Source organism: Bombyx mori, chromosome 5 (assembly GCF_030269925.1).
Source record: "Bombyx mori chromosome 5, ASM3026992v2".
NCBI lineage: Eukaryota > Metazoa > Arthropoda > Insecta > Lepidoptera > Bombycidae > Bombyx > Bombyx mori.
In genome coordinates, this window is record NC_085111.1 from 11530765 (window position 1) to 11546526 (window position 15762).

At 34.8% G+C, this 15762-nt stretch overlaps 1 protein-coding gene across 2 annotated transcripts in view; it reads left to right on the plus strand.

The window, feature by feature from the left end:
* Window positions 1–15762, plus strand: part of LOC101740740 (uncharacterized) — a 58620-nt gene that overhangs the window by 12681 nt on the left and 30177 nt on the right. The window contains exon 1 of one of the 2 annotated variants that reach the window (XM_021350530.3): window positions 5397–5572. The exons of the other annotated variant lie outside the window; for it this stretch is intronic. The gene's annotated coding sequence lies outside the window, so the exon portion shown is untranslated. Of the gene's footprint in view, window positions 1–5396; window positions 5573–15762 lie in introns of those variants that run through there. 2 annotated transcript variants of the gene reach the window in all.

Below are 15762 nucleotides of genomic sequence, written 5' to 3' on the forward strand. Positions count from 1 at the left end.
AACAGGCATCTATAAAACATCTATTAGAAGCAGTAGAAAAACGTTATAGGCCATTATGGATTTTACGATTTACAAATAATTATACAAATAAAAATAACTATTACCTACTAGATGAATCACAATAAAAAAATTTGGTAGCGTTTCACAAATGTTTGAAGTGTATAATTTTGGTTAAAACTAATAAAATTGTTTCCGACCTTTCGAATTCTTCACAGATTTCGATTACACGGACGAAGGGTACGAAGGTTAGTGAACAAGTGATTAAACTGTAAAAGTTGATAACTCACGTAAATCTAATAAATAAATTCATAAGATAAATAATTCTCAGTTTAACTAATCTGTCTATCTTTAATCTAATCTGCAAACACATAGTCATTGAAAAAAAGGGTGTGTGTACTTATGTACGCGCGTAAGAAGTTATATTTTATTTTTATTAAATTTATTTCTTTTTTTTATTTAAGTTTAACCAATTTGAAAAAAAATCGATTAAACAACATCCTCAAACACGCATATTGGACATCCCTTTTCTTGACATCGTATAAATTCGATAATTCTCGGTACGGTTCGGAAAGTTCACCTGCGGCTATATTCAGACTCGCCAAGTTACGTCGGTCGTATTGTAATGAGCGGTTTAGTGGGCAACTTCATTCTGTTAATTTTGTGTCACGGTGCGCGCGCATCGTAAAATTTCACTATCATAAATTTTTCATAACGCGCCTAAAGAAGTATAACTTCAAAAATAATTAAATTAAATATCGTATTTAATTAATAAGGCAAAACATATAGCTGGATACGTATCCAAGTCTGTATTCGAGTATTTCATTCGAAATGAAAATATTTGAGCAAAAATGACAACAAAAAACCTAACATAGTGAACACGTAAAACCCATACAGAGCAAAAAAAATAAATAAAGCTGAAGAGACAAGAAGTTGGCTCGCTGAAAATGATTAACCGCCCTGTGTTCCGTATAATTGCTTGGCTTCTCACAACAAATAGTCGTCATTAAATCCCGAGACCCGAGCACTATTATACAGGTGCTAGCTAAAACGACGCCTTTTCAAGGGTTTTGTCCGACCACTTGCACGTATGTTAAGGGTTTTCTCCGCTAATTACCACTTAGGGACAACCGGCTTCAAGTTTACCAACGCTAACTAAAGCGAAGTGTTTGTTATACAATAGATTTAGTAATGCATAACAGAACGGGACAACGAATATTAATATTCAATTAAATATACGTACGAAGACAATAACATTCTTTAGACCATATATAAAACCTTGCTGCTTGCATTACTGATTATAATGACATGTTAACAACCTTGAGGTGTCAAGGACTGGTCGAGTATGTCTCTTAACCATAGCGATCCCCGATCAAAACGAGTTCTTGCTCATTATCGGTAATATTCCAACTTTTTGCTGATGTTATTTCGTATAATTTTAGTACCGAATAAGGTCGCATTTTTCCGTTTACGTTTTCGATTACAGCATCCACATAAAAACATTATTGTTTTATTTTAAATCTATCGATTTGTTTTATTAGACTTTAAAATGTTTCTATAAAAGAAATCAGATTAAATAACTAACTATTTGGGGAATACATTAGAGCAATATTTCATACCAAACGATTTAACTACGGTCAGGGTCGCTTCGAGTCATGGTAACGTTTTATGTCTTTTAATCACGTAATATCTGTTCAATTTATGAAAATCTCAATGGTTCAAGGCAAACGAACCCATTTAAACAACGCAAAATATCCAGTTTCACAAACATAAATGAATAGAAAACAACTTAAAAAAAATAAAATTGAACTTTTCTTATTGGTTTTTAGCCGAACTTTATACCCAAAAAACGAAAAAGGTTAGCCTTTGAGGTCGAATGTTTCATAAAGGAAACATGTACCAAACACATAGGTTTATGAACTACTATTACGATGAAGGACAACAATAGACGTATAAAAATAGCAGAATACGGTGTGCCCATACATAGAAGAAAAGTAATAAAAATAGAAAAGGACTAACTAAAGATTAGAACATAAGCTATAAATTTTTGTAATTATTTTCTATCTGTATGTCTCTTTGTTTAGTCGCGGATTTCTCCGGAACTACTAAACTGATTTTCATGGTAGACAGAGATTGATGAGATTTGAAGTGAAATACATGATTTGTAAAATAAAATATAAAATCTGATTTTGCAACAAAGCTATCGTCTTTTAAAGATCTTTGGAAATTGTCTTTTTGTTGGATGTCAAAGTTACATAGCAAATGATATTACTAATACGAAATTGTTTCTGTGTCTATTACATTTAATTCAACTGCTGACTGCGGATCTACGACTAAAATAAAAAAAGTAAAAAAGTGTAGTCCACGAAACTACTCATGTATTAAATTCAAATTAACACTATCTATGAATTTGCTAATTCAATGGTAATGTTCAACCCCGTGCGCTAGACTGCGTAGACTGGACATTTATGGGATATTTACGGACTTGTGATGCGTGACCGCGTATGTCCATCTAATCCAGACAAAAAAAAAATTGATCCGGTATACTGAAATGTTGGAACAATAAATATTATTCTGATCTTGCGAACAAACAATTTCGACCAACAAAGCGCGGCTTATCCGCATACGAGTATTCAAGTGAAGTACCGCATTGGATAAATTACATTAATGTTTAGTTCTAAAGATTCATGATGTCGAACATTTGAAATGTTTATGGAGTTTTTCACCTTGGTTACACCTAAGTGTGGATTTTTTAAATCGTTCTCGTCATCACATCCGCATTTCGAACAAGTATGCAAACGTGTCTTCTTCGATCTGTGTCTTCGACGCATAGTTCGTTCATTACCGATGCGGTATTATCCTCATTTTGTTTCAGCGATATTAAGCTGCGCTTATAAAGTTTAAACGCTAGAATAAGCACGATCGATATGGAGGTAATCGGATTTACTGACCGTACCCCTGACAAACCAGGAAGTGACCCCACTGAACGGAAGAGCGAACTCAATACACCTTTATTTTTACACTTCACTTGCGTTCTATATTTCAAAAATAGTTCGTTATATTAAAAGCCGTGCCAAAGACGTTTCTATTAAAAAACACAATATGTTGGCCCCGAAAATATCTACAACAGTAAAAGCCCGTAAAAATACTAACTAACGCAGTATTCCATAAAAAAACCGGTCCTAAAACGGTTCACTTATATTTTTAAAACAACAAAATTTGTTTTATGGTCAGTTAGAACAATTTTACAGTGATGAAATAGTTGACTTCCCACATTGTGCTCCCACGAAACTGGGCACGTAGTGCTAACAAAGCCCATATTCTGATGAGTTCGTGAAACAGCAAACAGTGTCGCCTTACCCGGAGACCAGTGTTTGCACTAGTCCGCAAATACTTTAATGTTTTAACGGACATATTTGAAATGCATTGCTTTAATACATGTTATAAAATACTTATAATTTATCATAATATTATGTGAGACTAAACCCGATAAAATTATTAATCAAGTTATGGTGGTTGTTGGAAATGGTTATAAATCAATCATATCACCACAAACCGATTTTGATATTAACCTAATATTTTTGTACTACTTAATCTTCCTCCTCGAGTCATTCCCTCAACAATCAGGATCGTGGCTTCGACGGAAACGCTGCAGCAACACCTCCACTTGCTGCGATTTTCGGCCTCGAGGACGGCCTGAAGCATTGGCATTTTGGATTCTTCAGACTCGGTGGATCTGACAAAAGCCTAGGCTTTTTCTTGAAGGTTTTAGCATCTACATTGCCTGCCAGTAACTATGCACTTTTCCAGATTATTCGTTGTGCTGTATGACCGAAGTATCGGAATACCATATAAAGGAATATTGTAGAGAGGAGCTGCTGATTGTCAATCTTCAGTTGTTTTAGAATTGAGACGTTAGTACGTCGAACCGTCCGTCGAGAATAAGGCGCATTCTTTTTTTTTTCTATTTAATCGATTTTAACCAAAGGGGCTATTCCAGCTAGTCACGGAGAGAGCAGTCTTCGCCAGCACCACATCTCAAAAACATCGATTTGTTTTCGGTCCGATATCTTTAGTGTCCAGCCTTCTCGGCACACGTTAACAGCAATTCAATCAAAAGTGATCATGGTCTCAGAACTTCTGCAATGTCAAGGGTAAACACTGTTACCTAACAGCGTTTCGCGCTGTGAAACCAATCTTCGATCTCATTGTTCATTCATTCCATTTCTAATGCTGACAACGCGTGGTAAACTCATTTCAAAGAACGTACCGTAGATGAAAATCAAGTCGAAATGATCAAGAGACATAGCTCCGCCGTCGTCTTCGTGAAGTTGAAAGCTAAGCACTTGATTGGGAGATGAACATTCTTATTAACAACAATTATAAGCGGGTCAGGTCCTTTCAAGGAGGGAGTAAAAAATTCGATCTGTCAATGCACGTCTTTAAAGTGATCGAGGTATATGAGTCGACTATTATCAAAGGCGGCAATCTGACTTTTGGACAATGATTGGTAAATCAGAAAAACGAATTATTGACTTTGTATTCCATTGGCAGTCACAAAACTCTTCGGAACGACATCTTAGATAAATAACAGGTTAACTATTAATCTTCATTTAAAGCAGGTTTTGAACCGTATTCTTTGAAGGAGACGATTATATTCAAATAAATCCGTATTGACATATCAATAAAAAATTTTTGTCCAAATGCACAGATTGCCACCTTTGATAATAGACGACTCATATGTGTGTGAGGTATATGAGGATTCCTGAAGGACGGTACATGGGTTGAAGATGAAAAGCTAGCGGAACCCGTCTCTGGCTTGTCGGGTCCCGTCTTGCAAATGCTCAGGTTCTAGTCTACTATTATAGTATTTATATATTGTAGATGATTTTCTCTTCCTAGTCCTGTCTTAGATTACGAGTATGCACGACCGCAAGACAAAATTTTCACTAGAACAATTTCCCGTGGTGAAGCTCACAGCAATACTATCGCAGAGAGTACAGTGAACGTTGCGACCAATACAGTGTTCATTTTTACTAGCAAATCGTTTTTATTTGATAATTTCTCACATTAAGATGGCACTTTAATACATTCTTCGACAAAAATTCACCTGATATTACAATTTTATTTTCGAATCAAATTCGTTCACGTGCGAGAAATCCCGTCTGACAGAGCACCTCCTTACACCTCGTCACTCGTCGACATACAACAACACAACATCGTATTGATTCCGTCGAGCATTACCCTTCTCCGAAATCCACTGCGTTTTTAGTTCGGTATTGATGTAAAACGTGCCAGGAAAAGCGATGATCTACAGCATGGTAAACGATGCAATCGCGTAGATACTTAGACGCGATGTCAGCTCGGGCCGCGCCGAGTCGGCGGTGTCGACAAAATAACTTTAGTTCCGTGGAGTATTCCCGTCGATGTGAACGTTCCGTCTTACGCGTTTACTTATTTAAGTGATTTTCTAGTGAACTACCAAATATTCATGTTTTGTGTATAAAAAGTAAAGTGACGAAAAATTGTAGTTTAATATTATTAAATTACACTTCAAGTAAAATCTGACGAGCGGGTAGGTACTATTTAAATGTTTGTTTTCTTGTATAGAAACAAAAAAAATCCAAAACACTAAATTGTTCCTTTACTACTAAGCTCTTTTTAGCATAATCAAACTAAAAAATTAGCTGAAGTTAACGAAGTCAAGTTTCCTCTTTAATTAAAAATTAATTTTCTTGTGCTATTAACTATCAGGTTGATAAACGAGACCTTGTAAGATAGAATTTCATAAATATGTATGAACCCATAACTTAACCAGATTATTTCATAATAAAATCAGTGCACAGATAGAGGAAGTCAACCGTAGGTAAATTCGAAGCATTTCATTACAAAGTGTGATAATTAATGGAGTAGATTGTAATAAAACCACTCGGTGATGTTTTCTTTGAAGAAAGGCGTCATTGAGAAAAAGGCAAACTCTGATATTACTGAATAAACAAAAGCCAATATTAGGTGGTGGGGTTATGAGGAGCCCGCATGGGTCGGTATCACGAACCAGCCTATATCTACCGCGAATCTATTATACGTACAATACGATTATGTAATTTACATTGCTTTATGTTCTGATAGCTATTTAACTCCTGGTGGGCACTGCCTATGTGTAGCTCTGCATATCACTGTTTATCCTAATAGTAGGTTATATTTATTATGCTGCGTTATGACATTTCTATGCATTAAGCAAAAGCTATGCTGTAAGCTGTAAATACGTGAAGCAAAAACTTTGTGCCCCTTTTTACGAAAATTGCGCAGATGGAGGAGTATGAAATTTCCCACACTTATATGTAGAGAATACAGAGAAAGAGTGCAGAATGCTCTTTTTTTTTTAAATATACACACATATATATACTCTTTGTTAACTGTCAAACTTTTGTTATTGCTTAGTCTATGGTCAAATTGAGAATAGGTTATTATAATATGGTTTATCTTTAATATTATTTGTCTATAGTATAGTCTGGGCGAAATCTGTGATTATAGGAGTATAATAGTCTTTGACAATAGAACCATAATAATGTTCAAACTATAAGTATTTCAATTAATTATAGTCGACTACTGCGGGACCACTAGTAATAAGGAATTGTTAAATAGCATCAGGGTGCGGAAACTGCGACACTTTAAGACAAATATTTTTTTTGTATGGAAACTAGCTACATCTTGTAGCGGATGCCCCTAAACTTATATATTGTTAAAGTTAAGGCATTTAATTATTGTGTAAGTAAACACAAAAAATAATAAATCATACAAGTCTTAATTTGCGGTTTCTGAAAATTTACATTAAAAATCCTTCATTCAAAATAAAATATAGGATAGGTAACATTTTACTGCCATCTACATGAGTAATGAGAAACTAATTGAAGCGAAGCCATCTAGTGGCCGACGCCCGTAAACATTTTTGTTGAGTGCTTGAGTTGCTTATCTATAACTAATTTATGTGTATTATCTATGAATTTCATTAACTATGCAGTAAGAAGCCCTTTACACGTTACATCTAACCGATTCGAGTATGGCAACCTGTTTGCTACTAACGTCATTAAGATTATAAACAAGATGCCTCCGAATATAAACTATTTTACTGCCTCGGAACAAGGTTACGATGCATCTACACACATTCCGATGACTCATTACATAGACAACCGTAACTCAAAATATTGAGAGGCATCCATCTATGCGCACGACCTCATTTAATAAAACTTTTTCTGGATTAAAGTTATTACCAAATTATACTTGAACAGTTCATCTCTAAAATACTTTTTTTTTCAATATAAGGTAATGCTTATGCCAATTAAAAAAGAATTCGTATTTTAATTTTTTATTAAATTTGATACAAATTGTAACACTATATTTAATGCTTAAATTATAATCGGAACTTTCATAAATAGCAACATTGAAAATAGTGTCAAATTATGTTGATATAATTCCTGAAAGGACGTACGTATGACGACCTTTTATTTTTTTTCCTTCAACCTCGACATGTTATATTAAAATATATTAATTAACCTTTCAAATAATCTTAATGTAACATGTTCATTCAATTATCATCATTCTCGCATTAAATCACCATTTTGTTTGGACCACTTTAAGCCGTCATTGATTACGACATTTAAGAATTCGATGACAAATTTTGTAGGTACTTGATGGATGTGTGATTTTATAGGAATCCACACAAATTGGTTTCCTAACTTAACAATGTCAACATTTTCCGGTAAAAAATCATTCAGACTGTAAATCTTATGTTTTCATCCCAAATAAAATACTTTGCCCTTTGAAATTATAATAATCAAAAAAAATTTTGAGTCTCATTTGTATTTGGCCTTCATTTCATCCACTGTCATAAAACTCCGGTAAGGAACTGAGGAATTCAAATCTTCATTCATAAAGCCGACAGTAACTTGTTTCAAATCTGACAAACATTTGATACCGCCCCTAAGATATACGCAGTAGATAATTGCAATTAAAGCAATGAAAAATATTATAATTAAGAATAAAGTCATTGTGTCTAAATATGAAGTTGGAATATTTTTCTTCTTGAGCTTGTCCCACACTATGTGAGGATAGTGCAGCAAGTCCTCTTATTATGCCGCATAGGGATTTGGCAAGAATTTCACGAGCAGCCACCTGTCGGACGTCAACCCTCCTCGGTTCGTTTCCAATAGTATATCCATCGCAATGTGCCACAGGGAGAAACAATTATGTTTCTTCTTTTGGTGCTTCTTTTACTTCGTCGATTTTTATTTTTGTAAATTGAACAATATTGTTATAAGTACACATTTATTTATATATGTACTAAAATTTAGATGTTCTGAAAAAGATAAAAATCTCACTTTTAATTTGTAACGGAATTTAGAACGTTTATGTTTAAATAATACAGTGTTTGCGCACAGTTAGGTAGTAGCAACAAATTACCCTACTCGCGAAACGGTTTCAAGATACGTGCGTACCTCCTATTGAGGACACATACAACATTTCCCTAGTTTGTTTACATTTGAAAACTGTTAGAGAACACTCGTTTTCTTACCATATAACCGATAAACGATTCAAATATCCTCTCTATGAATTCTAATGTTGTATGTTTATAAGCGTGACCGTCTCACGTCATTTTTTGATTTAGATTTTAATCTATGAGCGAAGCGTCGTAATTTGTCGTGGAGAGTTTTGTGTCAGCACCGACGTATTGACTTGCAAATGACAAAATATTACGATGTTGAAAATTTTTCTTAAATAAGATCGATATCGACACTTTCCTTGAACTATTATGCTTGAAAAGAAATTCATTATTCACACGTCTTTAATAGTTATTCTCTTCTACCGGCCTTCCTACATAGCTGTCTCCTTCCTTGTTTCCCTAATTCCATTTTGAGTATCGGTGCTGGATTTATTGTTGGCCTTGTAAACCTTGCATTCCAAATAAGTTGAAATTTTGTCGGTAGAATTCACGTTATGGCTACTACGTACAGTATCCCTAACGTAATTACAAGATAAACATTGTTTTCATTACTTGCACCTTTGCAAGCTTTGTAAACGTGACTTCTAACCTATTAAACACCCATTTCGCGTAGAAAACAAATGTTTTATTTTTATGGAAATGAAAAAAAGTAATCACTTTTAATATTCATAACACAGCAATAGTAATAAGCGAACAATAGTTTGAATTGAGAACTGAACGTTCCACAGATGCAACAATGAAAGTTAAGAATCATAATAAACGAAAAGATTTCAATTGGAATTCACGTTGCTCCAATCAAATCAACAAACGAAAACACACAATGCAATCTAGATAAAGCATGCGATAGGAAAATAGTAATGGAAATTGGATTACCCACATTCCTGTATATGCATGAAGACGAATCTACTTGAACCGATTTAGATGTGTCATTTACGTTCCTTTCACTATCGCTGGTAGCGTATCTAATCGGGGTAGCGAGAAAAAGAATATATTTTATCGTTGTATTATGAATTTGTACTCACGTTTGATAAACTTATCAACAATTCACTCATAATGCGACTAGTAACTCATTTTTCCTACTACGGTAGGTTAACGTTTTCGGGTAAGTATATGCTTGGATTTATGTAAAAAAATATATTCATTGGATTCTATTTTGTAATTTATTTATAATATAATACTAAAAATGGAGAAAATTGTTAGTGAATCATCCCTGCATAATCATCTATATATTAATACGTGAAGCAAAAACTGCATCCCTTTTTACGAAAATTGCGCGGATGGAGGAGTATGAAATTTTCCACACTTATAGGGAATATAGAGAAGTACACAATGCTAATTTTTTTTTTAAATATGCATAAAAGATACATTAAATCAATAAAGAAAACATTACACACACTACATACCATGTATTTGACGCACACACGCATGCATACTATTTATTGTCAAACTTTTGTTCTTGACGTCTGTGGTCAAATTGAGAATAGATTAAATATTGTTGGTTTAATATTTTTTATAGTGTAGTCTTGGCGAAATTTGTGATTATAGAAGTATAAAATACAATGATAATAGTTTACAAACTTACAATTCCAATTAATTATAGTCGAATTACGACTACTGCTGGACCTCTAGTTAAAAATAAATAAGCACCGCTATTTCGAAAATAATAGATCCATAATCCTTCGCACAGCTAGCGTGCGCAGCAAATTGTGATTACAAAAATAAAACGATTTTAATGTCAACATGTTTTAAATGCAATACGTCTGTAAAAATAATGGACAAACGTTTTCTAATCTAGGCCAAGAACACATGTTTTTTTTTTTATTTCACAACAAAACTATAATCCAAAAGAACATTGAATCGCGTCCGTGGGTATTTCGATGTGAACAATAATAATTAATAACTGTTCGATTTACAAATTTTTTGTAGAATTTTTATTAATATTAGTCATCTGATATTGTTTTTATACTAAAGTTAGGCCAAGTTTTTTTGTACTTATGTTAAGTAATCTTCTATCTTCTATATATATAAAAATGAATTGCTGTTCGTTGATCTCGCTAAAACTCGAGAACGGCTGGACCGATCTGGCTGATTTTGGTCTTGAATTATTTGTGGAAGTCCAGAGAAGGTGTAAAAGGTAGATAAATATGAAAATGCTCGGAATTAAATGAAAATAACAATTTTGTTTTTCCTTTGATGTGTCCTCCGTCGGTCTTTTATCGATCGATTGAGGCACTACGAAGTCTGCCGGGTGAGCTAGTTAGGTTATAAAAAATGTTCAATAACACGAACGTACTTGAAATCAAAAATACCAGTTTTTGACCAACCAAACCTTGTGTTTACATTTCGCAATAATTTTCATTTACAGATAGGCGCGCCTGCATAGTTTACAGCGAGTTGTATAATTAATGTATTGAGTAAACGATACGACGCGATTAATGCAAATTCACTTCCCTGTTACATTGTTACATAAATATTGTTCCCTATAAGGTTTAGCAGTGGTAACAAAGCTTTCTACGCTTGACGCATTCCGGCGTTGTAAACAATTTGCCCGAGGCTTCTGCTCTACGATTTTGATCAAGATTGCAAATGGAATTTAAATTAAACCCACCACGCATGCTTTTAAGACGTTAAACATCCATTAATTGGCTTCAACCGTATTAAATGTACATTAGTCTTCAAATGAAAAATAATTTGAACATATAGTTAACGTCGCGCAGGTTGATACAATATCACTATTTGAATTTCAACGGCAGTCAGGTAAAAAGTACAATTAGATATATGTATGCCGGGCAGCTGCTTACTACGCACGTAATGAATAAAACCAGCGCCATCTAATTTACTACTGTAGAACTTAAAATGTCCATAAATTTCATAGTAGGCACACAGCTCACGGCCCGGCTTATACTGAGCAGTTAACGAAGTCCAAACAGAATTAACCCATTGAGTTTCTCGCCGGATCTTTTCAGTGTGTCGCGATTCCGATCCGGTGGTAGTTTCTGAGAATAACTTTTCTGGCTAGGGCCAGCTTTAGCACATTCCCTCAGGTTGAGCTCCGTGAACTCACTTAGCAGTCACAGAGTTGTTGGAATATGCCCTTCGGCTATATAACAGTGCGTGAATACTTAGCAAATATAATCCGAACACTGAAAGATTGTGTTCCTGGCAGGATGATGTAACTTTGATGTTGCGTTGAAATATCGAAGGCAATTTTTTTTTTCTAATACTGAACTGATCATTAAAAATAAATCATTAACAGGTCTTCATCAAGCTAATCAATCAAAAAAAAACAAAATACATATCACTGTTTACATAATGACTCGTCCAGATTTGTTTTATATTTGAATGTGTTGTGAATTAACATAATCAATAAACGGTATTATCAAAATTAAATGTTTCTGATAATAATATTACACCTGTAAAAACATTCGATATCGGGTTCAGTGAACTTTGTTAAATGCTCGTTCATTCTTCATTTGTTCCGGGCCGTGAGTCTGGGATTACAACGAGCTTACATTATCTCTTCATACATAATACATTGTGGGAATACAGTGCTTATCACGTTATATAGTGAATCTTTAGCGATTTGAGGACGTTCACTTACATAATGACACAGCTTCCAATCTAACATGGTCTCTATTATACCGTATATTTGAAGCAATCTACCCTATGAATACGATATTTTGCCTTGGACTGAATTCCAGTTATGTTTTTACGCATTTAAATACGATCACCAATTTATAGACGTGATTTTGTATTAGAAGTTTAAATAAAACACGATCAAGTTTTTTAATATTTAGTTGAGTAGAGTATTTATTACTTTATTGCATACCGAAAGCAATAAATTACCTACATTATAATAATAATATGATAGACAGTCTTATCGCTCAAAGCGATTTCTTGCAGACATCCACTGAGAAAGAAAAGAAATATTATGAAACAAAAAAGTAGGTTCGTACAAAATGTAAAGGTGAATTTTTTTATTGCTTAGTTGGGTGGACGAGGTCACGGCCCACCTGGTATTAAGTGGTTAAGAGCCCATAGACATCTACAACGTAAATGCCGCCACCCACCTCGAGACAGCGCGCGCGGGATCCGGCCATTTTCCGGCCGGTGGAAAAAAAGCACCTCGAGACATGAGTTCTAAGGTCTCATGTTTATAGTATTATTGTTATTACTATAAATATTTGCATATTACTTTTACGGTTGAATCTAGTGTTTATTATTTTCCACAATTCGATTATTTTATAGGTTTCGTGGTCAGGATTCAGTCGTGACGATTTCAGATTTCAGTTGAAAATAATAAAGGCGAGATTAAATCGTCAAAATAGTATTAATGTTGTCTAAGACTTGTAAAAAAGAAGAACATATTAATTCTGTTATGTGACGAATACAAAAAAATAGCCATATGAACCAATGATGTTCCTTCTTAATTCCTTTAAAATACTCCAAGAAATTCACTTCTGCGTTTTTCTCTGTTTTGCTAACATATTTTCTACGCCTAAATATCTCTGCCGGTTTCACAACCTTCAACACAACGAACCTTGTGAATATTTCATGGTTTTTTTAAAACTACATCTCTTGAACATCAAAGAAACCTAAACAAAAAGTGTACATGATACGCTACTGAATATTTATCAGTACTGTTTGTGGTGTAAAAACAATGAATTATAATAACAATACCGTAGGAAAATACTTACCTAACGTATGTTGGCCACTGATCAAATTTTAAGCGAGAACGAAAGAAGACAACAGTAACCTAAATGAGAATCACTTTTACGCTACTGATATTAGCACTAGTAAGTCAAATACAATATGGAAAACAAAAGACTATGATATAATCACTTCTTCTTCTTAGTCGAATACTTCATTGCTGAAGGTCGTGTCCTTGAAAGCCCTTCGTGGCTCTTTGTACCCTCAGCTTCCATTTACTTCGGTTTTCGGCTTCTCTCAGGGCGTTCATAACAGAGAGTCCAGTGAGCGCAGTTATCGGATCTGACCAACGGTTCGGTGGCCGGCCGGTGGGTCTTTTCCCTTCTACCTTGCCCACCACAATCAATCTTTCAAGGTTGTCTGGTGGCTATAACCACAATACACCGTTATCAAATTAAAAAAATGTCGTAACGTCATATTACAATTGATCGCTTAAAAATCTAGTTACGGTCCTAATAAAGCTGTAATTAAACCCGACGTACTCAAAGTCTTCAAACGAAACTTTTCTGGCATCGACAGACAACGTGTTACGTAACCTATTCAAACAAAGAAATCTCAGGGGCCTTAAATTTAAACCACTATTGAGTAACAAAAGAAACTAGTAATTATGACGTATTACATTTTTGCTTGGACATATATCTCTATCGGTGGTATTCCCTCTAAATCTCAATTGAAATCGTCTAACGCATAAGACGTAGTACTCGTATCGATCGACTATGCCGATGTTCAAATTCCGCAGACCGCTACCAATTTTATTTTATTTAAATATGTACTTAACTTCCATGATAAAGGAATTATCGCTGTGTAATAATTCCGCAAAATTAATCAATTTGAATATTAACTGGTAGTAGTGCGTGTCTATAAGTTCCGATGGCTAGACACCACCATCCAGTCTATTTCCGACGCGATGCAACGTTCTGCCATGAAGAATGGGACAGTCGTTATAATAGACCTCACTTTTCAAAGTGAATAGCATCTTTAAGTTCTGATCTATGGGTTATGATAACCATTTAATACCAAACATGCAGGAGCTAATTCACCCATCAAAGCTTTTTAATCAAACTGTTATTCGGAAATATTGGAAAAAATATATTGGAGGGTTAGTTATTACCTAGTTTTTTTTAAAACTTCTATACACTAATCTGTAATATTCGAAATTTGCCTACAATGCGAATTGTGTGTACATATATACGGATTCTGTTTTTGACTACTTGCGTATGGGAACCCTAATATAACATTTTATTGGCAGAACGATGAAGACCAGTTAAATATATAGTGAACGAGAAGCTTTATTTTATCAGACCGGGAATATGAAACCAGAAAATTGTACTTGTATTTGGGACTCAAGCTTTATCAGTCGTTGTGTAGTATATTGGGGCTTACTGAAAATAAAAATACAATACAGTCGAGACTTCAACATCGTGTCTATCAGCGATATTCACGTTGTGGTGTCTATACGCCCCAGTGCTGAGTCGTTCTCTTATTGAGCAAATAATCGTAAGATCCCGTAGAATAATAGTACTTATCAGTTGTATTTACTATTTTTTATACTATTATTATGTTGTATTTACTATTTTTATAGTAATTATCAGTTGTTTTTATATGCTAATTTTTGAATTGTTTCAATAGTTAAAGTTAAACAAAATCGCAAATGCAGCTATAAAACTCTTAGCGCTTAAGAAACGACGTGTTTCCGGGTTCCGGCTTTATTGACTCGTCGGCTGTTCGTTGGCTGCGGTATTGTGAATCCGAGCTCTCAATAGAATTGCCCGGTCAAAGAAAAAAATCTCTGTTCCGCCGTGTGAAAGCCTTAGCTGGTTTAGCTTCTATACACAGCAGACGTGTACACGAAACAGCTTGGCGGGAGCTATTGAAAAATATACGCTTAAAAAGTTGGAGGCGAAGATCTTTTGATGGTTCCCGCCTTTTATTTTAGCTTCAGTAATTCGTATATCGTATAGATTCGCACGTGAGCGAGTTGTTTTTTAGTATGGGGTAGTGACCGAGTCTTGCCTAAATGCGTCATCGCTAATCTTAGCCATCCACAAGTCGGAGTGACGTGCCTTGACCTCTCTTGAGTCACGCGTCTGATCCGATCACAATTAGCCGCGTAATCATTATGAGTTGACCGAGTTAATTACGCGTATGATCATAACGATTTTACATATGTAAGTAGGAAATTAGTAGGTACTGCGCGTTCGAGGTTTCATAGGTAAATAATTTTTTCGTCGGTTCCGAGAATTGTCATTGATTTAATAATAATACTAGCCCGCATAACAATATTGCGTTCACGCCCGACTTTTACAATGTAAAAACGGGTAGCGAAATCTAACCTACAAAATCTGAGTGAGGTTTTAGTGAAGCCTTCTTAATGTTTTCCGTCAAGAGGAAATCGCCGGACTTCCGCTTACGCGTTGAGCCGACTAAAGGCTCTGTCGCGTTACAACTCACGTATGAACCTTGGAGTACTCACCCAAAGCAAGACGTCCGGATGTTTGAAAAGGAGTGGCACATCTACATTGTTGCCTATGTTCTTCTGTAACTCTCAACTCTTA